Consider the following 12871-nt stretch of genomic DNA (forward strand, 5'->3'; position numbering starts at 1 on the left):
GCCTGGGACGTTAGGAAAAATCCCTAAAAGACCACGCAACGGCCAGGTAAAAAAAATAAAAAGAATGACCACGAAGTAAAACGTTCCGGGGATTAAGTTTTCTGGAGATTTTCGGGAGATTCGGTATCTTCTTTTTTTGTCGGGAGATTGATTAGAAATTCGGTAGATCTTCCGAAAAATCGGGAGAAGTGGAAACACTGTTACTTCTTTGATGTTACAATCCATATTCGTCGAAATCCCTAAATGCAAAATGTGGAAAAGAAATCTTCGGTTTTCAAATTTAGCCGCAATTGCTCTGGTGACTTGGGCACCAATTATTGTTTTTTTATGACCAAGGCACCTCGTACAGAAGAATTTGTCGTTGAAACTTTGAAAAGAGCTCAGTCGTTTGAAAATAAAGAGTTCTAGTTTCCATTTTAAGACTTGAAAGGGATTGGAGGGCAACCAGTCCCCCCACCTCCATCATATATCCAAACAAATCATATCAAAATTTTGAGATAGCCATTTTGTTCAGAATAGTTGAAAAACCCAGTAAATACGTCTTCGGGGACCCCCCCCCCATAGCCGACACGCCAATCGCTAAAAATTTGCTAGCTATCCATTCTTAACATATAAGTTTGTTTTAGAAGGGGCGGTCTTATAAACTATGGAGAGATCTCATTCAATTGTAAATCAGAAATTCTGGAGATTTTTATTGGAATCAAAATTTATCAAAGATTACTTAGCGTCCCTCACGGAATTTTTTCCTCAAATACATTCGATTGAAACTTAAGAATGCCAAAATGCGTTTTGTCCAAAATAATCAGAAGAGCATGTCATAATGCCTTAAGGTTGACACAAACCCGCAGGGCCTCGGGGCACGGGTTTTAACATAAGCCCCCCCCCCCGAGGAATTAAAGTTCCTATTGAGGTGGTGGTCGTCTGAACTTTGGAGGAGGCTCAGTTGATTCGAAATTGAAACTTCTAGTTCCCTTTTTTAGATTTGAAAGTAATTGGACGGCAACATAGTTTCCCAAAACACATCCAATCAAAATTTTGGACAGTTATTTCTTAGCATTGTTGAAAGGTCCAGACATGTATGAAAATATAAAAGTGAAACTTAAACTTTCCCTACTAGCTAATGAGTGTAATAGCCTTTCATTTGGTTTTACTGTTTCTCTGTGGGGAAATTCCTTGTCTCAGTAAAGAAGAGGGCAAGCAAAGTGCTATTTCGTCTCCTTAATAACAGTATTTTAAAGCCATAATCAAATTTACTTATATCTTATTTTCTGTGTGGTATTAATTTGTCTTTGATTGGCTATGCAAATGACTAACTGAACTTGATCCGGTTTCTGCGTTGGCAAGAAAACAATTTTATCAAGTTACAACAAGATTATAGCCACATTAGACACCAGTTTAATGCTGAAAACTCTGAAGTGCTACTTTTTAATTTGAAATTCGATGCTTGTTGAAGATTCAAAATGTATGATTTCATTATTGAGCTTGTGGATGGTATTGTATATTTGGGGATTTCTTTTAGAAAGTTAATGCTAGAAACGCAGCAACTACTGCTTTCTAATTTTCAGAAGTGGTCCTCTTTTACTTATAGCTGTATATTGGCAAATATGCGGAAGTTTGACTGTCGTCTGTTGGCCCAAGTGTAAAAGGCTATGGTTTTGCCTCTTTACCTGTACCTTAGCCCGTTTTGGCGCATTTATACGGCTAAAGATAAACCAAAATTGCGTTCACTGTACTATAAATATGCTAGGTTTTTGCTGCGGTTGCCACCATGGACAAAAATAGGCATATTACGCGCCAGTACGGTGTTACCAACCCTGAAGAAGTGGTTCTGTCGCAAATTGATTGAAATAATTCGTCTTTCAAATCCCACTCGTGGGCCGAATCCCATCTGTGGGTCACCCATGGGGTGGGCGGCATTTGTTTCTGGTTACTGTGTTTTTCTTTTGTCTATGTTACAATAATTAGTGTCTTGTGTTTTGTATTTTTTGGGGGGTTCAATTGTTGTTTTTTTTTATTTATGTGTATAAAATGCATCCATTCACTTATTCATAAGGTTTTAATGTAAAGGGCAGTGTTATAAACATTGCAGGAGGTTCATTTGATTGGGAATTTAAAGTTGTAGTTTCCTCTCTAAGAGTCAAAATTTATCGGAGAGCACGAATCACCCCCCTCCACGTATTCTTTTTTTCAAGTGCATCCGGTCAAAATTTTCTTCAAATGAATCCAGTACGGTCAAAATTTTGAGATAGACATTTTGTTGAAAATAATTGAAAGATCACGTAACAATGCGTCTTTCGTTAACATGAGCTTTCAGAGCCTGGAGGTAAGGGTTATAAATTATGTATCAAGGGCTCATAAGGCTCTTATAAAAAATGTCTGCTTATAAACTTTAGAGGAGGCTCATTTGATTGAAAACTGTATTTTTTTTGAAACTGTATTTCTAATCTGAAAGTACTCGAAATATAAAGTTAGAATTAATATCATATCCGTTGGGCATTGTTTGACAAAGAATATCTAGGAAATATGAAATTTCTTGGCATCATCAGGGCAGAAACCTTAAATTACTAAATCCTTAATTTAAATTACTTTAAACCCTTGCCCCTAGGCCCTGCGGGTTTGTATCTACCTTAAGGCATTATGACATGCTCTTCTGATTATTTTGAACAAAACGGCTTTCTTAAATTTCGACTGAATGTATTTGAGGAAAAAATTCCGTGAGGAGAGCTAGGTAATCTTTGATAAATTTTGATTCCAATAAAAATCTCCAGAATTTCTGATTTCCAATTGAATGAGATCTCTCCATAGTTTATAAGACCGCCCCTTCTAAAACAAACTTATATGTTAAGAATGGACAGCTAGCAAAACTTTTAGCGCCTGGCGCCGCGGCTATTGGGGGGGGGGGTATCCCCGAAAATGTAATTACGGGTTTTTTTTTAACTATTCTGAACAGAATGGCTATCTCAAAATTTTGGCATGATTTGTTTGGATATATGATGGAGGAGGGGGGACTGGTTGCCTTCTAATCCCTTTCAAGTCTTAAAATAGAAACTAGAACTTTTTATTTTCAATCGACTGAGCCCTTTTCAAAGTTTAACTGACAACTTTTTTCTGTACGAAGTGCCTTGGTCATGAAAAAAAACAATAAATTGTGCCCAAATCACCAGAGCAACTGCGGCTAAATTTGAAAACCAAAGATTTCTTTTCCACATTTTGCAATTACGGATTTGAACGAATATGGATGGTAACATCAAAGAAGAAATGATATCAGTTATGTTGGATTAGGCTATACTATTTATTAGTAATTTCTTGCAGTTTAGTTTATGCTCGAACATTTTGTATTTTGATTTGAATAACCAAGTATGTATTTTAGAAAAAATATCAGTTATGTTGGATTAGGCTATACTATTTATTAGTAATTTCTAGCAGTTTAGTTTATGCTCGAACATTCTGTGTTTTGATTTGAATAACCAAGTGTGTATTTTGTGTACTGTGTTTTATTTTTAGATTTAAACAGTCAAGCATTTATTTGGTGCATTGTGCCTCCAGGTGGAAGTTTTGATGTTTCTAGGCTATCTATTGTAGCCTAGTGCACTTTTTGTAATCATTTCAAACATTGTCTGAAAAAAATAATGGTAAAATTCTAGTTTAGCTACTTTTGGCTATCTTGGAAAGGGGTTAGGTTAGGAAAGTAAAACTTTCAGGGATGGGTCTACAGACTAGGGTAAAAAACAGTAACCTAACCAATTGAGCAAAATTAAGTAAAACTAAAACCCTGGTTAATATCTACCAAATCATATTATTGACTTATACATAAAGTGAATATACCACTTGAAGCCTTTTTTATGCTGATTACAAATATAATAGGCTAATCATTTCTATCAGAAATTAATTTCAGCCCCCCCCCTATATATGCCAATTCAGGGTATATATTCCTACATTAGGGGGTGGGGGTAAAGTTTAGGTAAATATCTACCAAACCATATTATTGACTTATGGCTAAAGTGAATGTACCACTTGATGCCTTTTTATGCTGATTACATATATAAAAATCATTTCTATCAGAAATGAATTTCAGCCCCCCCCCATATATACCAATTCAGGGTATATATTTCTACTTTAGGGGGGGGGTAAAGTTTAAAATTACCTCCCATTTATATCAGAAACAAAATTTGCCCCCCCTAATGTATAAATAAATACCCGTAATTGGCATATATAGGGGGGGGGGCTGACATTCATTTCCAATAGAAATTATTACTATAGGCTATTTGTAATCAGCATAAAAAAGGCATTGAGTGATATATTCACTTTATGTGTAAGTCAATAATATGATTTGGTAGATATTTACCAAAGTTTAAACTTACCTCCCACTTACATCAGAAACAAAATTTGCTCCCACCCCCCCTAATGTAGAAATATATACCCTGAATTGGCATATATAGGGGGGGCTGAAATTCATTTCCGATAGAAATGATTATTATATTTGTAATCAGCATAAAAAAAGGCATCAAGTGGTATATTCACTTTATGCATAAGTCAATAATATGATTTGGTAGATATTTACCAAAACCCTTACATCTTGTAACCCAAGAGGGTAAATTTTTTTGCAAATCATATTATTGACTCACAAATAAAGTGAATATATTATGTGATGCCTTCTTTTATGCTCTTTATGAATATAATAATCACTTCTGTTGGAAATTCAAATTTAAGCTCTTTTTGAGCTCTTGAAAATGACAAAATATAAAAACTTAAACTAACCTAGGTACCTCCCCCTAGGGAGTATACCCAATAGATAATATCTAAAAATTTGTATTCTATAGAATGTAAAAATAATATCCCACCATACTTAGTTATTGCCAAAATTATCCAACTAATTAGCTATCTGAAAAATCCTTTTAAGCAAATAAGAAATTATCCAACTAGGAAAATAATTAAAATTTAAAAGAAAAATTGTTTTATCTTGCTAGCCAAATACAATAAAGCATAAAAGCCAACTTAGTATCTCTAACTAGGTCAATAACACTTTAACTTAATACTTCTGATGTATATCTAACTAGACAGATAAGTAAATTCTTCATGCAAACTAGTGATAATATCTGACTAGTCAGACAATTTTTTCTCTTAGACATAGCCTGAACATCTAACTTGGTGGATAACACTTTGTCCTAGCCCTTCTGATATTAATCCAACTAGGTAGTTAAGTAACTTCCTGCCTAGTTAAATATATATCAAAAGATTTAAGACTCAGCATTATCCACCTACTTAGATATTCTTGCTGTGCCTAAGAGAAACAATTTATCTGGCTAGTTGGATATTATCCCAAAACTGTATAATGAAATTTACTTATCCTCCTTGGATATATATCAGGAGTGTTAAGACTTGGTATTATCCACCTAGTTTGATGTTCATGCTGTGTCTAAGAGAAATGAATTATCTGGCTAGTTGGATGTTAACCTCAAACTGCTTAGAGAATCTTCTTGTCTGCCTAGTTGGATATACATCAGAAACACTAAGCTACATTATTATCCAACTAGGTAGATATTCTCTCTGCCTAAGAGAAACAATTTATCTGGCTAGTTGGATGTTAACCCCAAACTGCTTAGAGAATCTTCTTGTCTGCCTAGTTGGATATATATCAGAAACACTAAGCTACATTATTATCCAACTAGGTAGATATTCTTACTGTGCCTAAGAGAAAAAATTTATCTGGCTAGTTTGATATTAACCCAAAACTGCTTTGAGAATCTTCTTATCTGCCTATTTAGATATATATCCAAAATACTAAGCCATATCATTATCCAACTAGGTAGATATTCTGTATATTGCATAGACAGTCAAATATTCTAGGTAGGTAAAGGGGTAAGAGTCTTAAAAATGTTATTATCTGTCTTGCATGATATTTTATCTTGATACTTTGTTTAACTGGATATTATTTTTATATTCTATAGAATGTAATTTTTTAAAGAATATCCATTGGGCACCTTCCCCCTCCACCCTCAAAAACAACACTTTAAATGTTGTATATTCAATTAAAACTGTGCTATACATTGTATTTCTCTACAGCAGTGTTCTGCATCATCCCATCAAAATGGGGTTTTCATTTAGTCTTCAGTTTGAGATATATAAAAGAGTGGGTATTTTGAAGGAGTATCTGCAAAATTTATTGTTACAATTTTTATTTATCCAACTTAATTGTGGAAAGTCAGTGCTTGTGGACTAAAAAAGGGATTTATTATGAAATAGTAAGTTTAAAACAGGTGTTTTAAGCCTTTTTACACCCTTTATATTTTTATATTTTTGTTTTTCAAGAGCTCAAAATTTGAATTTCTAATAGGAGTGATTATTATATTTGTAAAGAGCATAAAAAAAGGCACTCAGTGATCTATTCATTTTATTTGTTAGTCAATAATATAATTTGCAAAAAATTTACCCCAAAGAGGAATTGGGAAAAATTGTACATATCACAAAAGGTAAAAATCTAAGCTATGCATCAATGGGGTTAGCCTATTATCAAAATTGTTTAAGATCAAGCACTTGAAATTAGACTATTAGTGTATTGACTTACCTACAAGGACCTCTTTTTGGAAATACCAATAATTCTATTTTGATGTATATATCCTTTTATTGTTTCAGTTTTATTCACATATTAGCTGACTTTCTTCTGACTTGATTCTACAAATGTAACTTTATTGCTTGATATTTAGGCTATTCTTTAAGCCACAAATATTAAATAAATTTTTTCTTTCAAATTGCTTGTCAAAACAGAGAGCACATATTCAATTGATGCTGACAAATTATTGATGAAAATTTGTCCAAGAAGGGAGAGTTGTTGTTACTGCCCTCACATTGCATCATGCTATAGTAAAATAGGGGTGGTCCAAAAAGCCCTTGCAATTTTTCCAGAATGTCAAAATAAAGCTGGTCTTTCCCAAAAATGAGATCTTTTGCCCTATAGTAGGCCTATGTCCTGGGAAGGTATTTTGAAGGTCCAGGAATGAACAAGGATCCACCAACAAGTATTTCAACACATGTCAAATTGGGTTCTGACTTATGTCAAAAACAGGTGACTTTTTTCAGTTGAATTTGTAGGTAAAATTGTTCCAGTTTAAGAAAATTGGAGTTTTGTACCTGACGTTTCTGATAAAATTTAAAACTTCTAATCAAACTGTTAAATTTGTAGATGTTTTTCCTACATACTGAAATCCTATTCAAATTAGGCCTTCTTGAGTAGGCTAGAGTTTTTTTTTTTAAAAAAACTGTAAAATTACCAGTACCATTACTCTACCTACCTCCACTCCTCCCCCTTCTAGAGGGCAGTGATCTTTGATAACCTTTAAACATTTCTGTTTTATGAAAGTGAAACCTTGCAAAATAGATCTTCTGCTCAAATGAAGTACAACAAAATTGTTTTCAGCTTCACAACTTTGCTCAATCCCAATTTATAAGGTTTTTAAAGATATGCAAATACATTTCCTAAACTTTGAATAAAACCATTGATATGGCTTAAAATTCTACTCAAATAACAGGAATTGTATTTTCAGAACTAAAGCCAGAGAAAAAGAAACTGATAACTGGAAATTAAGGTAAAATATTGTTTGGTCAAAATTTCAATAGGTACCTTTCATGTAGGCAAATTGGAGGACCCTCTAGAGAGAGAAGGAGTAGAGGTTCAAAATACCTTCCCTGGACCTACTTTAGCCTGTAAACCCATCCCTGAAAGTTTCATTTTCCTAGCCTATCCCCCCTTTCCAAGATAGCCAAAAGTAATCAAAGTAGAATTTTACCAAATCTGCAAATATATTGCTTAAATTTAGAAAATACCAATTGATATGGCTTAAATTCTACTCAAAATAATTTTAATTGTAATTTCAGAACTAAAACCAGAGGCAACAAAACTGATAACTGAAAATTAAGAAAAAACTTTGTTTTGTCTAAATTTCAATAGGCTAGGTTTATAAGACTTACAAATTCGTAGAGGTTTTACATAGAAGCTTGGCAATACCTTCCCAAGATATGTTTTGGGCCCTGGATTCATTACTGAAAGTTTCATTTTCCTAACCTAACCCCTTAACAAGATAGTGAAAAGTAGCTATACTGGGATTTTACTGCAGAAAGCCGTTAGACCAGTATTTGTAAGAAGACAAGAATTGATTAGACTCTGGAAGAAAAAACGGAATTTTGAAAGTCTTTCAATATTTTATCTGTGAACAATTATTAAAATCAAAATCAGTTTTTTATATGTAACCAATATAACCCAACAGATGGTTTACATACTTAAAAATGAGAGGTACTTGAAACAAATTTGGGTTATATATTTGCACATTAGGGGGGCACAGTACAATGGGTTGGCATACAAAATATTTTAGCTACAATTATTCTGCATATTATGACGTAAGAATTGTTTTTAGACTTCACACTGTCCAAATACTTTACTCCCAACCCCCTAATATGCAAATATATAGCCCAAACTATAAATTTCCTATCTATTCTTTCACTTCTCTTTGTTTTTTCTCATGGTAAGGTGAAAGAAAGTGGTTTACAGTCTGTCAATGCATGAACAACTTGAGCAGCAGTGGGTATATCATACAAGTACCAAATGTAGCCTGTATTATAAGCCAGTTTTGTCTTGTTTCCTTTTGCATTATAACTTTTTGCAATTAAGAATTGTATTGTTTATCAAAAAAAAACAAAACATTATATTGTGTAAAGTCAATATAATTCACAAGACTTGTTTCAACAAAAAGGCTCCCACATATAACAATGTTCAATAATAATTAAATATATATTTATAGGGCTATATATGGGATCATTGGAGGGATTGTTTTAATAAAGAAGCATATGGTACATTTTTCTGTGATTTAGAGGTTTCCTGAAGAACAGCTGTAACTGTAGACTTGTAACAAACCTTTTAAAATAATTGCCTATTAATGATAAAGATTCCTTGGTCCAAATCCCCTCCCTCCTAATATATGGTAGAATCTAGATAAAAACCTGCAAAGTCACTCAAAATCCAATGGTAAGTTGATGTTCCACAGTCACTTGTTGCATCTGAATGGATTTATTATGATAAGATCTAATAAATGTGTCAGTAAATGAACATTTTAGTTTCTCCATTTTCAAACATTTACCTTAAATTGTATTGTCCAGCAAAATAAAGGTTAAATCCTGTAGAATTGCTGTTTAGTGATGACAATGATTGGACATCTCAATGGCATTCCACTCAGTTTGCCATGGCTTCAATGATCATTCTCCATCAATGGATCTTTTGAAGGCAGCAGTACTGAGTGTAGTGACCACTTCTTTGGTGAGCAAATTCCACAAACTCACTATTCTATTAATGAAGAAGCTATTGTATAGTATAGTGGTATCTCTCGTGTGATACAGTTTTTGGACTGTGCCCCCTAGTTCTGGCAGATTGGTCAAGTTGAAATTGCTTATTTAATGGAGAGTTAGAATTCAGGAGCTTATGCATTATAATAATATCACTGCTTTTATGTCTATAGACAAGAGTGGGGTGTTTCAGTCTCTTCAGACAGAATGAATAGTTTAAATATTTGCATCTGTCAATTGCTTTTTTAGCCCATCTCTGAACTGATTCTAACTTCTGCTGGTTACCTTTGTTGAGGGCGCTAGCAACAAACATGCCAAATCCCAAATTAGGGTTGACCAATCCCTTATATAATTTAGTCATATATATATATATATATATATATATATATATATATGTATAGACTTTCATATATATATATAGACTTTCATATATATATATAGACTTTCATATATATATATATATATATATATATATATATATATATATATATATATATATATATATATATATATATATATATATATATATATATATATATATATATATATATATATATATATATATATATATATATATATATATATATATATATATATATATATATATATATATATATATATATATTCAATGCCAGCAACTAGCTATTGCTGTCTGTGTGTGCATAGTGAATTTTAATTCTTTATCAATTATGACCCCCAAGTCTCTCTCCACTTCAAACAGGATGAAAGTTTGTCTTGATCTGTCCATCCCTAACATATGATAAGGGCATTTCTCATTTGTCTTTCCAATGTGGATTATTTGACGTTTGTTTGCATTGAATTCAAGCCTCCACAGTGTTGCTCACTGGGGAAGTAACCAGAGGTTATTCTGCATAGAGGCTCTCTTATTGGGTGTATTTACAGGTCCAATGAGTTTGGAGTTGTCAGCATAAAGACTTATTTTATTTTTGACTTTGGTGGGTGCGTCATTTATATAAATGTTGAGTTTTGTTGGTTCCAAGATGGTTCCCTGGGGCACTCCACATAATACTTCCACTTCTTCTGAAAAGAATACCTGTCCACTTTTTCAAATATTTTCACACTTTGTTTTCTTCCAGAAAGAAACTGAAACACCCACTCTATGATTTCATTATATGTAATCAAGTGTCAATTCACAAAAGTTTTTCTTCATGGAGATTTTGCTTTCAATGAAAGTACAAAGCAGATATTATTCAATTGGAATTACCATAAAAGGTATTTTCAAAATCTTGGATGGGATGGAGGGAATTAGTTATCAATGAAAATATTTAAATAATCTTTAGACCATATTTAGATCATCTACAGAATAGTCATTTTTATCATCTTGGCTCTAGAATTTTATTTAAAGTAAGCAATAAATTATTTGCCAAGCTTTCTTGAATTATATATTTTTTTAATCTTTATAACCGTCAACTAGCCTTTAGTTGAACTAATTTTGAAAGCATTTGATTTAAGACAAGGTTTGCAGCTAAATTGTCAGGCATCTTCCTGGATCCTAGTATAGGCTTTTAATATGATTGAAAACTGTTGCTTTTTCATGTTAACAATAGACAGTGTTCTGCAATTTTACAATTGAATTTCGGCTACTTGTTAATTATGCAGCAAAAACCCAAGAAGTGAAGTTATGTTACTCCTAATGAAATAATGCCAAAATATTGTGAAAATGTAATACTTTAGTAACAAAATTATGAAAGCTACAACAGAGAACTATGGAAAGCAGTGTACTTTTTCCACTGAGCCTAAGCTAATTGTCTCCAAATATGGGTAGCTAAACCATTTTTTATTCTTCAATCTTTCCTATAAAAATTTATGAGTGTCTTCTTGATCATTAACAAGGACCAAATTTTGTTAAAAAAAAAGAAAAAAGAAATTGCTAATTTGAACCTTCATAGCCTTATTTTTTTGGAACAGGAAGAGAAAAAGAAAAACCGAATTTCTGAGTATTTTTATTCATGAAGCAGCTGAACCAGGTAAAAAACAAGCTCCTGGGCCCCAGTTTAGAATTTCATTCTGATTGTATATAAAGTATCACTTTTCTAGTACACCAAAGTTCCTGAGCTTACAATAGTTCTGGTTAGTCTTGTTAATGATGGGTGAGTGGAAACCTGGCCATTAAACTCCTTTAAGCTGTTTACAAATATTATATATGCATTACTCCAACAAAATTAAAGGCACTAAAACAAAATAAACAGAAAGAAATTCATTATTTATTTAACCTTAAGACACACTTTTTAAAAATAAAAGAAAGGAAAAATCAGAAAGTTGTGAATAAATGGAAAAAATACAAATTTGAAAATCTATCACAGTAAATACAGAACACTCTGCAGCTTTTGTAGAAAAAATATAAAACTGGAGTGCTATTTCCAAGTTTTGTTGATAGTATGGTATTTTTTATAATTAGCATTAATTTTTTTAGAGATAGTATTACGGAGTTGCCTGAAATTCCAAATATGGCTGAACCTATCACCCTTCCTGAGACTTCTGTTGTCAAAAATGGTAAGTTATTCTTTTAAATTTTGGTAACAAAATAAAATTAAAGCTGCTTTGGTTTAGTAAGTATTTTCTCTTTCTTACTCTTGCATAGAAGGTTCTCCTCAATAGTAATAACAAAAAGAAATAACATACACAGTACAAAAGCTTGGATGTAGTCCTTAAGAGTTCAGGGTAATGAAAGGGCTATTTTACAACACAAAAGTTTATTTTATTAGCCATAATTTTTCCAGTTTGGGGAGACAACAAGTCTTCAGGCTGACAAATTTCCTCTCACTCTTTGTTGTTCTATCTCTCTTGTTTGCAATTCAGGAAAACAGTTCACTTTTTTCTGTCTTTTTTCTGTTTCACTGTTTGCAAACAGGAAAGTTTACTCTTTCTTGTTTGCAGGTGTAAATAATAATTACAATAAAAAAAAATCCTTCCTACCAAAGAATTAATTTTTTGGGGTAGCCACAAAATTATCTCATGGTCTAGTTTCTGTCTTGTATAATAAGCATCTGTTTTAAACCAACTTATCCACTATTGATTTTCATAATATTGCTGGATATTTATTTGTTTCCTGTGATTGTCTTTTTGTGATCTGTAAATAAATGACGAAAAAGGATAGGGATAATTTACTATGCTGGTGGCATCAAGCAATATTCTCCTTTTTTCAGTTACCACTAAGCGCCCCTCTTGGTAGCTAACCTACAAGCTATTGATTTTTATCTTGACACATTTATTTTTGTCTTGTTGTGTTTGTCTTGTCATTTATTATTTGTATTATTTCCCTGGCAAAAAGCTCATACTTCAGTCTGGTTTTTCTAACTTTTCAAAATTTTGTCAATTGTCCCAGACTTGTTCTTAAGAGAAGTCATTGTATTGGTAGTTTTATATATTTTTGTAAATAGAACTCAAGTGAGGGGGGGGTGCAATTTTTTTGTACATTTTTCTGGGGATTTTTCCAATAGAATTTACACAACTTCTCCTTTCCCTCTGAAAATATTCATTTATGTTCCAAGTACTGTTTTTTTTTTCATAAATATGTATT

General features: G+C 32.5%; 1 pseudogene across 1 annotated transcript in view; it reads right to left on the minus strand.

Moving 5' to 3' along the window:
* The window catches only part of LOC148943839 (uncharacterized), a 129428-nt pseudogene that overhangs the window by 40340 nt on the left and 76217 nt on the right, over positions 1-12871 (minus strand). The window lies entirely within an intron of this gene.

The sequence above is a fragment of the Artemia sp. Qi Xiang Cuo genome, chromosome 15 (assembly GCF_049724085.1).
Source record: "Artemia sp. Qi Xiang Cuo chromosome 15, ASM4972408v1, whole genome shotgun sequence".
Lineage (NCBI taxonomy): Eukaryota > Metazoa > Arthropoda > Branchiopoda > Anostraca > Artemiidae > Artemia > Artemia sp. Qi Xiang Cuo.